At 54.7% G+C, this 17,205-nt stretch overlaps 1 long non-coding RNA gene across 2 annotated transcripts in view; it reads right to left on the bottom strand.

The window, feature by feature from the left end:
* Positions 1-3,270: 3,270 nt before the first annotated feature.
* Positions 3,271-17,205, bottom strand: part of LOC117795402 — a 38,593-nt gene continuing 24,658 nt past the window's right edge. Inside the window, exons 3-4 of one of the 2 annotated variants that reach the window (XR_004619392.1) lie at positions 9,592-9,963; positions 3,271-9,453 (exon numbers count right to left, since the gene is read on the bottom strand). This is a non-coding gene — a long non-coding RNA (uncharacterized LOC117795402). Of the gene's footprint in view, positions 9,964-17,205 lie in introns of both variants that reach the window. The other variant, XR_004619391.1, reaches the window with a different exon arrangement.

The raw sequence follows: 17,205 nt of genomic DNA, 5'->3' as shown, positions 1-17,205 counted from the left end.
GGTACCTAGCTCTGTGCCTCCTGTGGCAGGGACCCCAGGACCAGAAGGAGGCTGGCCCCTTCAGGGAGGAGAGGCAGGCTGCAGGGTGATTTACTCCAGGCATCGAGGCAAGAGGAGCAGCAAGAGGGCTGGTGCAGACAGCACCGTGAGGTTCTGTTTGTGGGCTTTGTTTTTTAATTCAATTATTTTGAAAAACAGATAAGCACACGTCTGCTTCAATCTAGTGTGCTAGGTTTTTCTTTTCGTGTAAACTTTGGTTTCTTTTGAGCTTTAGATATTAAAAAAAAAAAAAAAGACAAACGTATGAGATCAGTTGGAGGTTTAAGCAAATTGGTTTATTCCACTGCCGGGGGAATTGGAGTGGATGAGTCACAGTCCTCGGGTTGTTGGATTTTTACAAAGTAGCGTATGGTTTCAATGCTGGTGCAAAGCCTCTGGGTCCTTGCTCTCCCCACCCCCATGCACGCCCTCCCCCCACCTCTGCACGCAGTCCCATTGTCCTCGACACGCGGAGTCCAGGACATCTGCTCGTGGTAGGGAACCTCCATTTATCCATCCCAGTAAGACTGGCGGAGCCTCTGATCGCTTCCTAAAATGATGCCGGCTCCTTAAAATGTGAGTCCCCTGGCCTCAGGATAACAAGTGCAATTCTTTCCAGAGCCCACAAGCCCTGCTTGGACACCCGTTTCCCCCAGGTCACTTAGCCTTCCTTGGGTCCCTCCCATTCCCATGGTTCCCTGCCACAGGGCCTTTGCACATGCAGTCCTGTCCCTTTGCCTGGTAATGCCTCCCATCAACTAGATCTCGGCCCTACAGCGCATCCTGTGGGAATGGACCAGCCCCTCTGTTGCACATCGTCGTTGGTGGCAGTTTGACATGTGTTTCTGTGATTATCCAATTAATCCCATTGAGCTATAAGCCAAAGCCTTAATTTTGTTCACTATTGTATCGCCAGTATTTTACACAACGCTGAGCACAGTCAATGAATATCTGAAGGAAGGAAGGCAAGAGGAAGGGAAGGCGGGAGGGGAGACCCCCCCATCTTTAAAAGTGTGTTTTTTTTTTTTAACCTTCAACATCCCAATCATCTATATTCAAGTGTACATGAGTATCAGCACCCTCCGCCTGCCTTCCTCCTCCTCTCCTGGGGGCCGAGGGGAGCATCTCCCATTAGTGTACTGGGGAGACACATCCATTAAGCCACCTGCGATGGCGGTCCGCTACCAGCCAGCGTGTGGGAGGAGGAATGACTCAGTGCCTCCCCAGCAGGACTGACCAAATGGCCGGCTCCAGCCTTCCCGAGGAGCCGTCCTCTGCCCATAATGGAGAAATTATGTGAGGCGTAATTTATAGTAAAAATCAAATGAACATTAATTCTGGTGAGTCACCCATGCAGAAAGGGCACCTGGTGGCTGTGGACGTGGGCTGTGGTTGAGGACAGCTAAATGTTTAATCAAAGAGAGAGGAGACCACGCTGCACACTGCGGTTCCTGAAGTTTGGGGTGGCAGATGAGTGCTGCTGTCCGAGCCCTTCTGGGTGGTCGCAGTCCCACGTGCACCTCATCTTGGGCTCCTGAGCTCAGAGAGCATGTGGCCAGCAGCCAGATAAGTTCCCTAATTTTATAAAGGGGGACTCCAGGACCACGGGGACATGCCAACTTATCGCCCACCCTGCCCCAAATGGCTGTGCCATTCTGTGTCTTCCGGGACCTCCTTTGCACAGGGCTGGGGTGCCCAGCCTCCGGGGCTGCCTACAGCTGGCACTCCTCTCTCCTCCCTCTGCCAGCCCCCCTCCACCCCCGTTCAGGGGTTCTCATCTACTGAGGGGTGACTCCAACAGCTTCCCTACCCCTATGTGTCCAGGCTTCTTGAAGGAACTTTTCCAAATGCAAACTGATCGCCACTTGTCTGAAATGCTTCCGTGGCTCATCCCTGCCCTCTCAGTAAAATCCAAGCTGGCGGTGGAGGCTGGCGGAGTCCTGAGGGTCGAGGCCTTCCCACGCATTCCCCCCACCCCATCATGGGCGCACACTTCGTTGCTGCCGAGCCACCTGGTTACCTCCTCCTCATTCCATGTACACGCCATCTCCTCCGAGTAGCCCTCCCTGCTTCTCCTGGCCAAACCCCTGTTATTCACATGGTCACAGGCTCCAAGCTCTCCAAGGACAGGCCCATGTCCATCTTGTCCTCCTCTGTGTCCCCGTGGCCCCCAACGCCTGGTGTGCAGTATAAGTGTGCATACATCTTTTCAGACTATCTGCAGGGAGGGATGGTTAGTGGCTGGCCCCCGAGAACGAGTGATGGCAGTGGGGGCACCTCTGCTCCCCTTCCCCCGCCCCTTCCAGACCTATTCCCAGAAGGAAGCTGGTCCTCAGGAAAGCCCGAGTGGGGGCTGGCCCACCCCAGCCGCTCCAGCCTTGATCAGGCGGCAGGCACCCCCTCACAGCCCTGGCCTGGATCGCAGGCATCACAGCTCACTGTGAAGGAACAGGTCAACAGATGGCTCCCATTCACAGGCAGGTGCCAATGCCCAGGACACAGGCACATTTTCTTTCTGAGAAGATGGCATTAGTCCCAATTCACCTCAGATGATGAGAACATTCTGCCTTTTGAGAAAGTGAAGAATGTCATCAGGGGACTATTGGAAGATACTTTTGGGCAGACAGGGGCCTTCCCTGGATCTCCTGCCAGGAGCGTGTGCTCTGGGTTTTCTTCAACTTGGGCAAACCACTGTCAGCAGCTGGGAAGGCCAGGCCCCACAGGGACTCGGGGCCAGGGGGACAGCACCTGCCAGGCCCAAAGTGGTCATGGAGGTTGTGGAACCAGCGGTCCACAAGGAGGCCTGGGCCTTTCCCAAGAGGTCCTGGGTGCACACGCTGGAGCGCGAGCCACCCTTCTGTGCCCTACCTCAGACCCAGCACCACCCCTCAGGCCTGCCCACTGGCTGTCTGGTCCCAGCCGGAGCCCCAGGTACTCCTTGGCACCAAGTGTCCTACCACACCTCGTATCCAGCCCAACTTCCTCCCTCCTGTCCGGTCTCCCCCACATGAAGGGCTGGCCTCTCTTATCTCTCATCTGCTACCCGATGTTGGCTGTGCGCCTGCCGGGCCCAGGGGGCAGAGCTGCGTAGTGGCATTCAGGCAGACGAGGAACCCCGTCCACTGGGCTCATGGTGCAAGGCGGGGAGTCATGGCACAGAAAAAAGATCAGCCACACCCCACGTGGGTGTGGGGGCAGGGTGCAACTTCACCCGTCTTAGTTCTCTCTGTAGCACTGATGGGCATCCAGGAAGGCCTGGTGCCTTGGTTTCTGTTCCTCACGAGACTGGGCCACATATGCCTCTATTTTAAGTAAACTTTTAATTTTAAAATAGTTTTAGATTTACAGAAGAGTTACCAAGATAGTACAGTTTCCATGTGCCCAGCACCCAGTTTCCACTGTTAACATTGCTGTGGTAATTTGCCACAATGAATGAACCAATAAAATACATTATTGACTGAATGCCATGTGTTATTCAAGTTGTCACTGGTTTCCACCAAATGCCTTTTTTCTGTTCCGGGATCCCACCCAGGCCACGTTACATTGAGTTGTCACGTCCCTTCTTGGCTGAGTGTCTCAGATTTCTCTTGGTTTTGATGCCCTTGACCATTTTGAGGAGTGCTGGTAGATCCTTGGTAGCAGGTCCCCGATGTTTGGTTCATACTTGGATCGGGGCGATGGGTTCGGGAGGGAGCTCACAGACTTGATGGTCTTCTCATCACAGTCTGTCTGGATCCGTGCCCTCAGCAGACTCCGTCACTGGCGATGTGAACCTCGGCCCCGGCTGGTGTGCGGTGTTCCCCTCTGCCCAGGTTCCGTGCGGCGCTATGGAAGCTAGTCCCTGAGCGGTGCCCAGACTGAGGGATGGGTAGTTATGGCCCCACCTCGTAAGCAGCTTTTACATGAATCTGTGAGGAGTTGGTTGGACAGTCAGGTAGTCAGGGCCAGGGTCCCCAACAAGGAACTATGGAGTCAGGACAGCTAAGCAAACACCATGGACATCCTGTCCTATAGCTCAGACAGGACCACACTGACAGTTTGCTTTGCAGCCTTTGTGGAAATGACTTCTGCAGAATGTCCTAAAATAGGACAATGGACCACAGAAGCATTTGTCAATATCACAGGCAAGGGGCAGTTAAGACCAAAGCCCCCCCATGCGAGGGACAAAAAAACCATCAGCATGTGGACACGAACCTAATAGGCAGACAGATACGTGACCAAAGTCCTGATCGGCACGACTCAGCACATCCTGATTGTTGAAGATAGTTCCACAAAAGAGCTCATAAAAACCCCTAAACTTAGAAACGCCGGGGACAACCCACTCCGCCCCCCCCTCCGGGAGCTTGACGCTCTTGCTCGATAAACTTTGCTTTGCTGCCCACCGCTCCTGGTCTGAGCCTCCTCTTCACTCTCTGAAGCGGTGTGACCACGAACCGCGGGCACTAAGGGGACACAAACTCCTGTCACAAATTCTTTGGAATTCTCCATGCAAGACGTCTGTCCTGTACACATTTCTCTATTTGTTCAGTTACTTCCAACAGTATAGACTCGGGGGTCATAATCCAGTGCTAGCTTGTGAAACTGTCCCACTCTGGGCCCCGGGAGCACTCTTGGTGGCTCTTGTGTCCCTTACCATGGCCCCCATTTTGGTTTTGGAGCACGTCCTTACCTTCTGCCACAACGCCGTGCTCCTGGTTCATCTGTGGTCCTTGCCCGGGCCCGGGAACAAGCTTTTAACAAGAAGCCTGGTTCCTTCTCTTGGATAATGGCATTGGAGACCAAAGTCTGAGGGTGGGGCGTGCCTGATGCTGCTGGGGTCACACTAATTCCAGGGCCTCCCAGGGCCCGAGTGGAGCGCAGAGACCCATCTGCGCACTGTGCCCACGATGGACACTGATCCAGAGCTATTTCTGCAACGTCCCTCAGCCTCCAGATTAAACCTCCTCTATCACCATGACCACGGAAGGGTATAGGCTTTCTTTAATCTCAGCTACCCTGGGGCAGTAGGATCGAGTCCAGGTCAGGTGATGTGTGAAATCTTTTTCTGTCCTTTTTTATTTCTTCCCATGAGGTCAAGATAAAATTTGTGTAAGCTCACTGCAGTCTCCAGTGGGGTATGGGTTTCCCCCCAGAGGACGCTGGGCGATGTCTGGAGACATCTTTGGTTGTTACAAGTGGGCAGAAGGGTGGTTACCGGCCTCCAGTGGGTGGAGGCCAGGGACGTTGCCAGGCACCCCACAGTGCGCAGGACGGCCCCCACCACAGACAACGGTCCGGCCCCAAAAAGCAACAGTGCTGATGGTGGGGAAGCCCAGGGCCTGGACACAGAGGGGAGGGAGCACGGGGGTCCCTGTTTAAGTCTGCAGCCTGTCTTCCTGCTCCCCCCACACCCACTCATCCTCTTGGTCCCCCCGAGTGGGCGCACTAGTGCACAGAACTCAGCACACTACAGAGTCCCAAGTTCTTTACAGCCGTCCTCTCCCACTGGAGGGAACGTCTCATGGAAGGGATTCCTGCCTCTCCTGTGTGCCCATGGCTGAACGGTGGTGGGAAAGAGGCGGCCAGAGTAGGCAGAAGCCACAAGAAGGAAGGTTGGCCTTGGCAAGGACAGACACGTTGTTTTCCCGAGATAGAAGGAAAGGCTACAGGCGAGAGAAGTGGGTGGCAGTTAGCATTACAACTGTGCTGGGGATGCAAAGCACTCAGAAGGGGAGAGGGCTAGGGGTGCCTGGCCACAGAATTGGACCAGGAGGCCCATTATCTCCCACGCCCTGACACAGTCTCCGAAGCCATTGACTTGGAGCCTTCCCCATGGCACGTGCTGTCTGGTAGCCAAGGCCCCGTACTTCATTCTCTCTCTCGGCCTCTCCATGCCCTTGGCCTCCTTGTCCCACTTGCCAGGCCCTTTACTGCCTGGTACCTCTGTGGCGGGGCGACCCAAGTCTGGCTGGGAGAACTCTGGAGCAGGCAGGGGGCAGAGAGGCCAGTGGCCCGAGGGCATCACCAGAATGACCGCCCCCACCCGGCCTAGCACAAAGCCCCTGCAGAGCCGGGCACCCGAGGCCCCTCAGTCCCCCTTCCCCCACCTGTCGAGCCAGGCCAGACCCCGTGGAGGTTCGCGAATGGTCTGGGGGGGGGGGGCTGTCCTAAGGCCCAGACAGTTCCGCATCCGCTGTGCATGACGCTGCTGTGACAGGATGGGTTCACCGGTCTCGCAGGAGAACGCGTTTGACAGGAAGGAGGGAGCTTCCCCTGCTCTCAGCAAACTCTGGAACGCCTCTCACTCCCGTGCCTGTCCCGGGTCCAGAGTCGCATGAACGGTCATGAGGCCACTCTCAACTTGGGATACTCCTTCAATTGCCTTTTCATGTCCCAACTGTATGAATCCCTTTGCTCTCTCCATCCATCCATCTATCCAGCCAGCAGTTGTGACCTCACTGCCTGCTCTGTGCTGAGCGTGTGAGAAAGACAGGCCCAGCCCTCTGGGGTTCAGTCTGCTGGGGAAGCCAGGCATTCGGACAGTAAGTTCCATGTGATGATAAATGCCACCTGTAATCAGTGGAAAGGACGGAGGCACCCGGCTCGGCCTGGGGGCAGGCGTGGGATCACGCTTCCTGAGAAGCCCCACGAGCAGCCAGCAGGAGCTCAAGGGAAACGGAGCAGAGGCAAGGGAACCACGGCCCCGCGCTGACCTCCGGCCACGGGCGCGAGGCGAGCAGGCAGGGCTCCGTGGAGAACGAACAAAGAGAAAGGCATTCACCCTCCTCGTGCTCACACACTTATTAGGCACCAACTGCACACCACGGGAGAAGACCAAGCTGGAGAACATGATAACCCTCAGGGCAGCCCTGGCCCTCATCCCGGGAGCTCAGGGACTAGAAGAGGTGGCAGCAAACGTTCCCAGGACCGGGACAGAGATGACAGGGGCTGTGGTGCCAGTGACAGCAGGGTGGCAGGGGGCTCCCTGCAGGTGGGAAGCCAGGGTGAGTGAGGAAGACCCCCAGGAGAGGAAGAGCAGGCCCAGGGGCAGGTCTTCGGGTAGCTCCGGGCCAAACAGCATCTGGGGCTGGTGGGGGCGATGCAGGTGTCCAGGCCGAGCTCCGAGCATGGGCGGTACACCAGGTAGCCGCTGGAGGCCTGGGGCAGAACAGCATGGTCAGTGGCCTCTGGCTACGTGGGGTGCTCGCCGGTCGAGTGGGGGCCTCTGTGGGGGGGCAGGCGGACAATGTGGCCTTTCCCTTGTCAGGTTCCCTGTGTCCCGCCTCCTGACGGCACAGCCTGGGGTGCAGCGCTCCTCAGAGCCCTTCAGGAAAGCCTCCACCCAACCCTCTGAATCGAGCACAACAGGATTGGGGGGGGCCCTCCGGAACAGCCCTTCATCATCACCCCCACACAAGGCTGTGCCTCACGCACTCCCCCTCCCTGATGTCATAACGTGGCCCAGGGTCTCCTGTCACCCCTCCCAGCCTGGCCCCCCATGGGGACGTAGGGTGGCCCCAGATGGATGGAGACGTCACAGGACACTGATGGCCCCTCTTTGCACCCCAAGGGTTTAGGCCACCAGAAACCATGCACCTCTCCTGGAGGAGCCCGTTCAAACACACACACTGACTGAGACCTGCCTTCCGACCCGTTTCCCTTCCCAGTTCAAAGGCAGCGCTGTTTACTTTGAAGAAACGGCCTTTGAACGTGGGTTTGCCAGGGCCTTGGCGGCAGGCTCTGAGCACCATGGAAAAGAACTTCATCACAGCTCTGTCACGGCCTCACGCGCTGACAGCCGGCCTCAACAGTTCATCTTCCGAAGGCTTCTCCCTGAAGGTTCTGTCGCTACCTTGATTTGAGTGGCGGGTGCGTGCTCACCGTGCTGTTCCGTGCGGGGCCCCAGGAGAAGAGTCTAGGAACAATTGCCTAACTCGAGTGTTGCAACGACGGAGAACCCCTGCCTCGTTCTGAACAAAGGCTGCAAATCAAGAAGGAGCTGTCAGCTCACTCCTAAGCCAAGCAGGAGGCTGGTCCTTCATGGTGGGGGAAAGCCGCCGCCACCCCCCACCCCCGTGTCCTCCTCCAGGGCTGGCGCCTCTGAGCCGGGTCCGCACGACTAACTTCGGAGATTCCAGGCGGATGCCCTGGGAGCAGGAGGACTGTCCACAGGAGCCTGCACGTTCTCCCTGGAACATTGGCTGCGGCGTCGAGAAGAGAGTGAGAAAATGATGAAAGCAACCGGAGCCCGAGCCGGAACGGGAGCACGGCTGAGGGCTCGGCCTCCAGCCCTCCCCTGGGGGGCCAGAAGGCTGCAAACCTCAAAGCCCGGCGCCCCAGACAAGCAGGGAGTGGGGAGACACACCCGCGGCCCCCTCAGCCGAGGTCACTGCATCCCACATTTATTATGCAGCAGTACAAAGTGTTTGCTCGGTGGATGTTCCGTTATTAATTTTTTTTTTAACAACAGATGGTCTGGAGTTTCCCGCTTTCACCTGATCTGGCTTGGAAGTAAACTGGTACAGTAAATCCTCTCATTTCAGGTGGCTTTGGGTGGTGGGGTTACCTCCGTGAATTAATCAAGCCATCGTACAAAAGCCCGGCGGTGAACCCGAAGTCAGCTCTGACGAGGTGCTTGTAAGGGGCCACCTTGCTGGGCCTGTACTCAAAGCTAAAAATGACTCAACTACCAAGCGACATTTGCAAAGAACACGGCATAGAAGCCTTTAAGAACAACAGCTTCTGGCAGAAGGTGAAGATCAGTCTTTTCCTCCTTAAACCTTGCTTACACAAATCTGTGTATTTAGCAAACCTCTCCTCCAGGGAGCAAAGGGTAAAGTCCCACCGAGAAGAGGCTGAAGCGTTAAGAGTCAAACCAAGGAAGTGGCATCAACCAGGCTCAGCGGTGTCAGCGCTTCAAAGGGACACTGCTGCTGGAAGCTCCACGGACACCTGCGAGCAGACCCACTTGGGGCAGAGAAAGGGAAGGGGAAGGGTTAATAGGATACATGAAGGCAGACATGGACACACGTGCGCACACAGCACAGCCACCCCGCCTGCGTTCGGACAGCTCGGGTGCTTGAGCTCTCTCCCGACGGCCAGAACGGCCATCCGTGCCACTCGTGCTCACAGGCAATCTAGACTGTTGTCTGTTGTTGATTTCAGAGAGAGAGTGGTGGTTTCGGAAATGTGGCCTCTTTCCTGATGAGAGAGAATGGGCTGTTAATGAAACCAGCCGGGAGTCACAGTCTCCGAGGCCTTCTTGTGCGTCTTAGACAGATCACCCGCCCACAGCTGACTTCAGAGCTCGGCCAGCCAAGAGCAGAGCACACGGAGACAAGTTGACAGAAACCTGCTCTGAAGTCTTCCTGGTTGGCCAGAGGAAGCAGACAGGACTACGGCGGGCCTGCTGATCTTGGAGAGCAGGGACAGAAGCTAGGGAACACAAGGAGAAGCGAGGCAGTTGAATTTGTGGCCTCATCCACCATCGAATGATTGCGCTGATGGAAACCCGTCATCTCTGTCCCAACCGTCACTGCAGACAAGGAGACCCATGCAGGCACCATCGCTTACCCGACCACATGGCCAGATCCAGAGCAGGTCCAAGAAGCGTCCCAGGTCAAGGGGACCAGAGGAAGCCCCCCACAGGGACTCTCCTGAGAAAGGGGGCATGGGGAGCCCCGGCGACATCATCACTGCAGCGGCGCCATCTGGTGGTGAGGGACTGGGGCACTTTGTGCCTCGGTCCGAGCCCCCAGGAACATCAATCACCCGAAGAGAGGAAGATGAAGGGCAGGGCTCCAAGCGAACCTGGGGGTGTCCAGAAGACCTCTTCACAGTGTACCCAGATTGAGCAATGGCCACCCACGCACCTAGTTGACCGTTTTCATCAGGGGTGTGGCGAACGGCTTCAGGCGCTGACCTCTCCAGGCTCACTGTCCTCACCTATCAGAAAGTTAAAATGGGAAGACTCAGGACACTGCATCGACAGGTCCTACTGCTCCTTCCAGAAGTGTAGGTGAGAGGGAAGGCACTGCTGGAAATTGTGTCACCGGTCGCACACACACGGGTGTCTGCTCTTCCTAACAGTCACATCCCACCCCAGCCAGGTCTCCAAGGCCACCCTGCCCTGAGGCCATGTCTGCTCCAGGCTGGAAGGAACCAGCTCTGACCACAGGCTGACGAACATTCCAGAAGTACCAGGGATCCCCCTCTACATTGTCAAGAAAGAGGTCTCCAAGGGAAAGCCTCCCCCCAGACTGGACCACCTCAGGAAGCAGACCAGATCAGCAGACCCAGCTGCCCAGCTCAGACCCTGAGCAAATCAGAGTGACCTTTGACCTCTAGTACATCCACAGCCAAATGCTGTAAGCCTCCCAAATGCATCTCAAACATACTCATCATCACCACTCACGGGTCTGGACCAGCTGGTCTCCCAGCCACTCCTCCTGCCTCTGACAATCCCTCTTCCGCACAGTAGCAGAAAGGGCGCTAGAGGACGTGGATGCAGACCATGGCTCAGACCCCTCAGTGCTTCCATGGCCCTAGTCCAGCCTTGCTCCCTCCCTCTCACTCCTGCAGCCAGGCTGGCCTCCCTCTGTCGCTAGAGCTCCCGGCCACTTTCCCACGCCAGGCCCTTTCCCCAGCTTGCGACATGGCAGCTCCTGACTCAGCCCAAGGATCATCTCAGACTCCTCCCTGGAGCCCACCCCCCAACCCCATCTCCAAGCAGCACTGAAAGACAGCGGTTTAGAAGGTGGGCTCTGGAGTTCAAAACCAGGCCCCACCACTGTCCAGCTGTATGGCCTTGCACAGGTTATTTGACCTGTGTGCCTCAGTTTCCCTATAAAGTCGCTGTGAAGATTAAATGAATTAATGTATTTCCCTAATGCCTAGGATGTGGGAGGCACCATCAGACATTTCCAATAAAGGAGCAAACAAATCAGGAGGAAGGGCTTCTCCAAGTTTGAGGCTGGTTGTGTGTAAATAGCCAACCCTACCAAGTGTTTCTCCCACAGAAGACTTGGTTCTTCAGAAGAGGAGGGGTCTCCCAAGACCTCGCACGGGAGGCCCTGAAGGCCCAGTTGCGTCACTGCTACCATGGGCTCTTCCCAGGGGCCGGGACAAGCAAGAGGTTCTGCACAGCAACAGGGATTCAACTGAGGGCTGCCTGCCCCTGGTCAAGGACCCCAAGAGCCCCCTGAGCACCCCCTCCACCCCTCTGCCTTCCTTCCCTGGGCTGAGAAGCCGCATCCAGGATCCATACCCGCCCTGGCCTTCCCAAGCCTCCTTGAGCCCCATCCTGTGGCTGAGAGGCCCAGAGCCGCACAGATGCTGGCACCGCCACAGAAACGGCCCTAACCCTGTTGTTTCTCCTCAGGTTACCGAGGGGTCACAGGGAGGGAAACAGGCAACCAAGCTGCCTCCAGGGCCCTGGCAGAGGCCCTCGTGAAAGCTCGTGGCCCCCTTCCTTCGCCTCCCCCTTCCCAGGCCAGGCCACTCAGTGCTCTTCCATGAGCCCAGGACTCCCAAGACCAGTGTCATGCCAAAGTCAAGGTGGCCCCAGCCAGCAATTCAGTGGCTAATTCTGACAGCCCTTGCCCCTTCTGAGATAATAATAGGTCCACTTCACTGCACAGAAAGCAAGTGCAAATGCCTACAGAGGCCAGGCCCTGCTCAGAGATGAGTGACGGGGCCAGATGGCGGCGGGAGCAGTGGCGGTCTGCAGCTCGCCGACAGGGGGCAGCCGTCCCTCGGCGAAGGCTGCCTGTGGACAGGCCCCAGACGGCTAGAGGCTCTGGAGCATAGGCCAGGAGACGTCAACTCTCCAAAAGTTCTGGTAATATCTCCTAATATCTAAACATTGGCGCCTATCATAATTCAGACTTAAGAAAGCGATTTTGTGTGGTTGAAACACAACCTGTTTCTGGGGGGAATCAGCCCAGAGGGCAGTCTGCAGCCCCACTCCATAAGGGGGTTTTCCGCAGGTTACTTTCTGCTAGTAATAATAACACCCACCGTTTCGGGACTTGTTTCTGAGCGTCCGGTGCTGTCCGTCTGGTTTAACTCTCCAGGAGCCCAGGTCCCCTTCCTTGTAAGTCAGGAAACCAACTCGGCAGATCAATGAGTCACCCCAAGGGTGTGGGGCAGACAGTGGGGTGCTGAGGTTGGAGCTTAGTTCTGTTTGACGCCAAAACCGGGGCCAAGGTTTACTCTGTGGCCTGTTCCTGTGAGCGAGGGGGCTCAACCCTGCTGACCTCTCCGCTCTCGACTCGTCCTTGGCGTTTCCACGCCTTTCCATCTGCCCCGCCCCTGCCCGCCAGCGCCGACCGCTTGCTCAAAGGACCCTCCTGCTACCTCTTCACTGAACTTCACGTGCTGGGCTTCTTCCCAGGCACTAATCCTACCCAGCTCTCCTGACCATATCCAGCCGTGGTCATGCAGTGTCCTCCAAATCCCCCTGCCCCTCCATCCTGCTGCCAACTGAGCTTCCATGTGGCCTGTGACATTTAAAAATATCTGTCCAGCCTTGGCATATAGAACCCAATACCCCCAGCTGTTTAAATACCACTGCCTCATTCGGCCCGCACATGCCTCCGCTTCCAGTAAAAGCGTAAATTGACCCAGAACATTGGGCCGCCCGAACCCTCTATTCCAATCACACCAATCTTAATTTGGCTCCTTCGTCAAGTGTGCTGTCCGCTTGAGCCCATTCCTGACCCTACAAGGAGAAGACAGGCACAGGCCTGGGGGGCTTTGAGCGGCAGGGCAAGGTGTGGGCCATCTGTGTGCCCATGACACAGGAGCACATGCCTGGAACATGGTGTGATGTCCGCCACAGCTGTCCCTTCTTCTCTCCCTGGCTTCCGACCCCATTGGGCCCCATGGCCCTGCTATTAATACAGCACAAAGAGGCCCAGCAGCTGGCCGTGGCAAAATCTTTCCACACGGACAGTGACAACTGACATCACACTGATTTGGGCTCTGTACGTTCCAAATGTGCATTCTTTTAGAAAGAGCATAGTTGAAATTTGCCTGGCCATTGAAAATGTATCTACATTGTTTTGGGAATTGGGAAAATCTCCAGCGATCAACTTGGAGGCCTTTAAAAGGGGACCCAAAAGATGGGTGGCGGTTTCAGGAGACTCCTGGGGCTCATGGGATTAGAGTCTACTCCCCTAGTGAGGGGGCCCCAGATCTGTGCAGTGACTAAGTGTGTCACGGGGAGGAGGGAAGGGCAGAGTTGGTTACCTGACTTGCTCTCCTTGCGGAGAAGAAGGTGGCTTCGACAGAGCCCCAAAAGAGCCGAGAAAGAGCAGCAGGAGATGGTATGATTTCTGGGACATGCCTTAAAAAAGACACCCGAAGAAGGAATAGGGGTGAAAGAGGGAGCGAGCACTGATGGCCTAGTACAGCTGGGGTCTCGTCCCCACCTCAGTACGCCAGGAAACTTCCGTAAGGACAAATTTAAATTTATGCATGTGAAAAAAGATTCAACAAAAATTCAACAAAATTTGAATTCAATATTCAAATATACTCGCAATATACGTGTAGAAAAAGAACCAACAAATTGCTGGGAACCTAGTACGTGCTAGGAAACCCTGGAACTTCTCGATTTGTACAAAAGAAAGACGGGTAAGCAGAGCCCTGGCGTCTGGTCAGCAACAGCCCGGCCTGAAAACCACCTCCTTTGGCCACAGCACAACGGGTCCCCTCCCCAAATGCCCTGGATTTGTTTCAACTGTCCCATTCCATTGATCCATGCAGACGACCTCGACACATACTTTTTAAATTTAGTATTTAAAAATATACAACAAGCCAACCCAAGCACGACACAGCCGGTAACTTCATCTACTAGAATGCCTCTCTCCCCTGCCCTCATCCACCGTCTCTGCCAGAGTAACAGGGTAACAAATCTCTAGTTTATCACATGCTTTCTGGGAACGTGTTCCTTCCATCATGGATAGATCGGCTTCGTTTTGCTGGCTTTTGACCTGTATGAAAAGTGTATCCTACCACACTTCTGAAGGCGTATTTTTAGGCACAGGCTCTTTTCTGGCATTTTCTGGCATCCAATCAAGAACCAAGCGCATGATGGGAGAAAAGACCCACCTCCCCCCACCCAAATCCCCAGAAAAGCCCAGCGTGAGAGGAGAGGCCTCCCGCTCCAAGGGGGGAGTGGGTGGGCCCTGCGAGACGTGCCAGCAGGAAGTACAAGGTGCCTGAGCCCACCCTCCTGTTGTTTGGGACAGAGCTCTGCTGAGGCCAAGGGCACGGGTTAAAGCCTCACTGATAAGCCTGTTTCTTGGCTGCGTCTGCAAACAAAAACATGTGAAGTGACGGCAAATGTCATGGTAAAGGCAGATCAAGACAACTACATCTGTCGATTTATTATTAGAAGGCAAATGTCATGGAAAGAAAATATGCCCCAAGTAATTCAGTCCTGTGCAAACTCACCAGGCTTCAGCTGGCTGGAACCAGAGTCCTTCCCAGCGCTCCTGAGCTAAGAGTTGCCTCACTAGATCCTGGGGTCAAAATCAAACGTGTCCCCCTCGATGGTAAATATCTGTTGGCAAGGGAGACAAGAATATGCTACACGGCACAGGAAGACCACCTGTCAGGCCATCCTTTCTAGGGTCCAGACCAGGATGTTCCTAGAGGGATGAACAGACTCAGCCCCTTGCCATCTGTTGGCGAGTAGACAGGGCTATGCCTGACAAAGATGGTGCCCGAGATGATTCCAAGGGGCCAAGGTCCAACATTGTCCATTTTAAGAGCTACGCATTTATCTTGTATATTTAAAAAATTCTTAGCCAGAAGCCAAGTGATAATGGTATAATTTTCCTTTTAAAGTAAATTCATTTACATAAATACAGCAAGTTGATTTACAGAAAACCCTTAAGTGTCACCGTAGTATGGGAATTTGCCATATTCCCATATGGCAAAAATCATCTAGCTAGTATGGAAATAACTGAAGTTTGAGCAAAAATCTCAATTCTTTCTAAGAGACTGTAAAATGTTTTCTAATTCCTATGGTGCTTTTGAGCTGGGAATGTTTCGACTACATTCTCTGCCTAAAAACGGCCATTCCACCCATACTGCAGGCCAGCCACCTCCGGCCTTCTCTGTTCCAGGCCGTGTGCTGTGGGGTGTGTCTGATGGCTCTGCTGGAAGGGGTGCAGTGGGCCCCCAGTATGGCATGTGTGAGACGGGGGAGGAGGAGCCCGGAGTCCCCGCCATGGGTGCTGAGCGAAGCCAACAGCTGGTGATAGTGCACCTCAGCTCTCCGGTCAGGAACCCCCAGGAAAGGCCTCAGAAAGTTCCTGTTCTCTTTCTCCCAAGTTTGCTCTTTTCCTAAAGTTTCTACAATGACTTCAGAAACACAGAGGAGCGAACACATTTCCCTTTTCATGCAGATAGTTCCCCCAATCTAACAAGTGGTCCTCATGGCAGACCTTTCTCTCCAGACAGAAGTCTATTTCAAAACTAGTCAGAGATGGGAAATTACTCTTTCAAACATGCTAAAAATATAGTAATGTTAATCATGTTATTTTACTAATTTTACTTATAACTCAACTACAATGTTATATTATTAATAATGAACTACTGTTACTATTAAGGAAAAGCTAGGACACCCATACAACCTGGTTTGCAGGAAAGCCCTACTTTACCCGTCATCCCAGAAACCCGTCCAGTGAACTCGGCCTTTCACATTCAAAAATGTCCCAGCTGGATGACGAATTACACAGTAACCCTGGTTGTACACCGTGACTAACTTGTCTAGGTCTGCAACGAGCAGGGTGGGGAGGAGCACAGGGGACGGGGTCCCCGATCTCAAAGGCTGGAGAGCATTCTTCAATCGTGGCCATTCCCAATTTAAACTGTGGACATGGGGGATCAGGAGAGAAGGTCTACCACGCGGGTTCAGAATGATCAGAAGAGCAGAGCGCTGCTCAGAGTTCTCGAGGGCACACCAGCAAGAGAGGTCTGTCTACACTGTCTCGAAAGGCTCAGGGCCCTTCATAAGAACTTGAAGAAACAGTGCAGAGCCTGTACGTCGGCCTCTGGTCTAATTTCCCTCAGCGAGGTTCCCCCACCCCCCCGCCGCCCCCTTTGTGGCAGGTCTCAGAAATGTATTTCACTAAAGTTTAACTTTTCTTCCTGACCCGTCAGAGCCAAGGTCATGCCCCTAAGGAAAACAGTGCTGGGGCCTGGCTCCCAACTCCCAGGGGTCTGGGCACACCACTGGTGCCCCTGCTCTCTTGGCCGGAGCAACCGGGTGTGAGAAGGTGGGGGACACACACTGTTGTGGGGACAGACCAGTAGCCTTGTACTGGAGGGCAACTGAGTCAAAGCGCCGTGTCTCCCTGTGACCTCACTTAAGAGTGACCCCAGACAAACCCTTGTAAATGCATACACAGAAGAATGTTNTGTGCAGAGCCTGTACGTAGGCCTCTGGTCTAATTTCTCTCAGCGAGGTTCCCCCACCCCCCCGCCGCCCCCTTTGTGGCAGGTCTCAGAAATGTATTTCACTAAAGTTTAACTTTTCTTCCTGACCCGTCAGAGCCAAGGTCATGCCCCTAAGGAAAACAGTGCTGGGGCCTGGCTCCCAACTCCCAGGGGTCTGGGCACACCACTGGTGCCCCTGCTCTCTTGGCCGGAGCAACCGGGTGTGAGAAGGTGGGGGACACACACTGTTGTGGGGACAGACCAGTAGCCTTGTACTGGAGGGCAACTGAGTCAAAGCGCCGTGTCTCCCTGTGACCTCACTTAAGAGTGACCCCAGACAAACCCTTGTAAATGCATACACAGAAGAATGTGCTAGGACAGGGGACCAAATGGAAAGAGCCAGAATGTACATCAATAGGGAAAGGACTATTGACAGTCTTCTACTGGGACCACAGATGATGGGGTGACCACTGAAAAGAACAAAGGAGATCGTAGGTGAACCAACACACAAGGGTCTCCAAGATAACACTGCCAAGTGAAAAGGCTGCAAAGTGACATAAACACTACTTGTGTTTAAAAAAAAAAAAAAAGACATTTTTTTCGGGGCATGTGGGGGGCTCGGTCAGTTAAGCATCTGACTCTTGATCTCAGCTCAGGTCTTGATCTCAGAGCATGGATTCAAGGCCCACATTGGGCTCCACCCTGCGCATGGAGCCAGGAAGGAAGGAAGGAAGGAAG

This window comes from Ailuropoda melanoleuca, chromosome 13, assembly GCF_002007445.2.
Source record: "Ailuropoda melanoleuca isolate Jingjing chromosome 13, ASM200744v2, whole genome shotgun sequence".
NCBI classification, from domain to species: Eukaryota; Metazoa; Chordata; class Mammalia; order Carnivora; family Ursidae; genus Ailuropoda; species Ailuropoda melanoleuca.
This window is presented reverse-complemented; position numbering and strand designations above follow the sequence as displayed.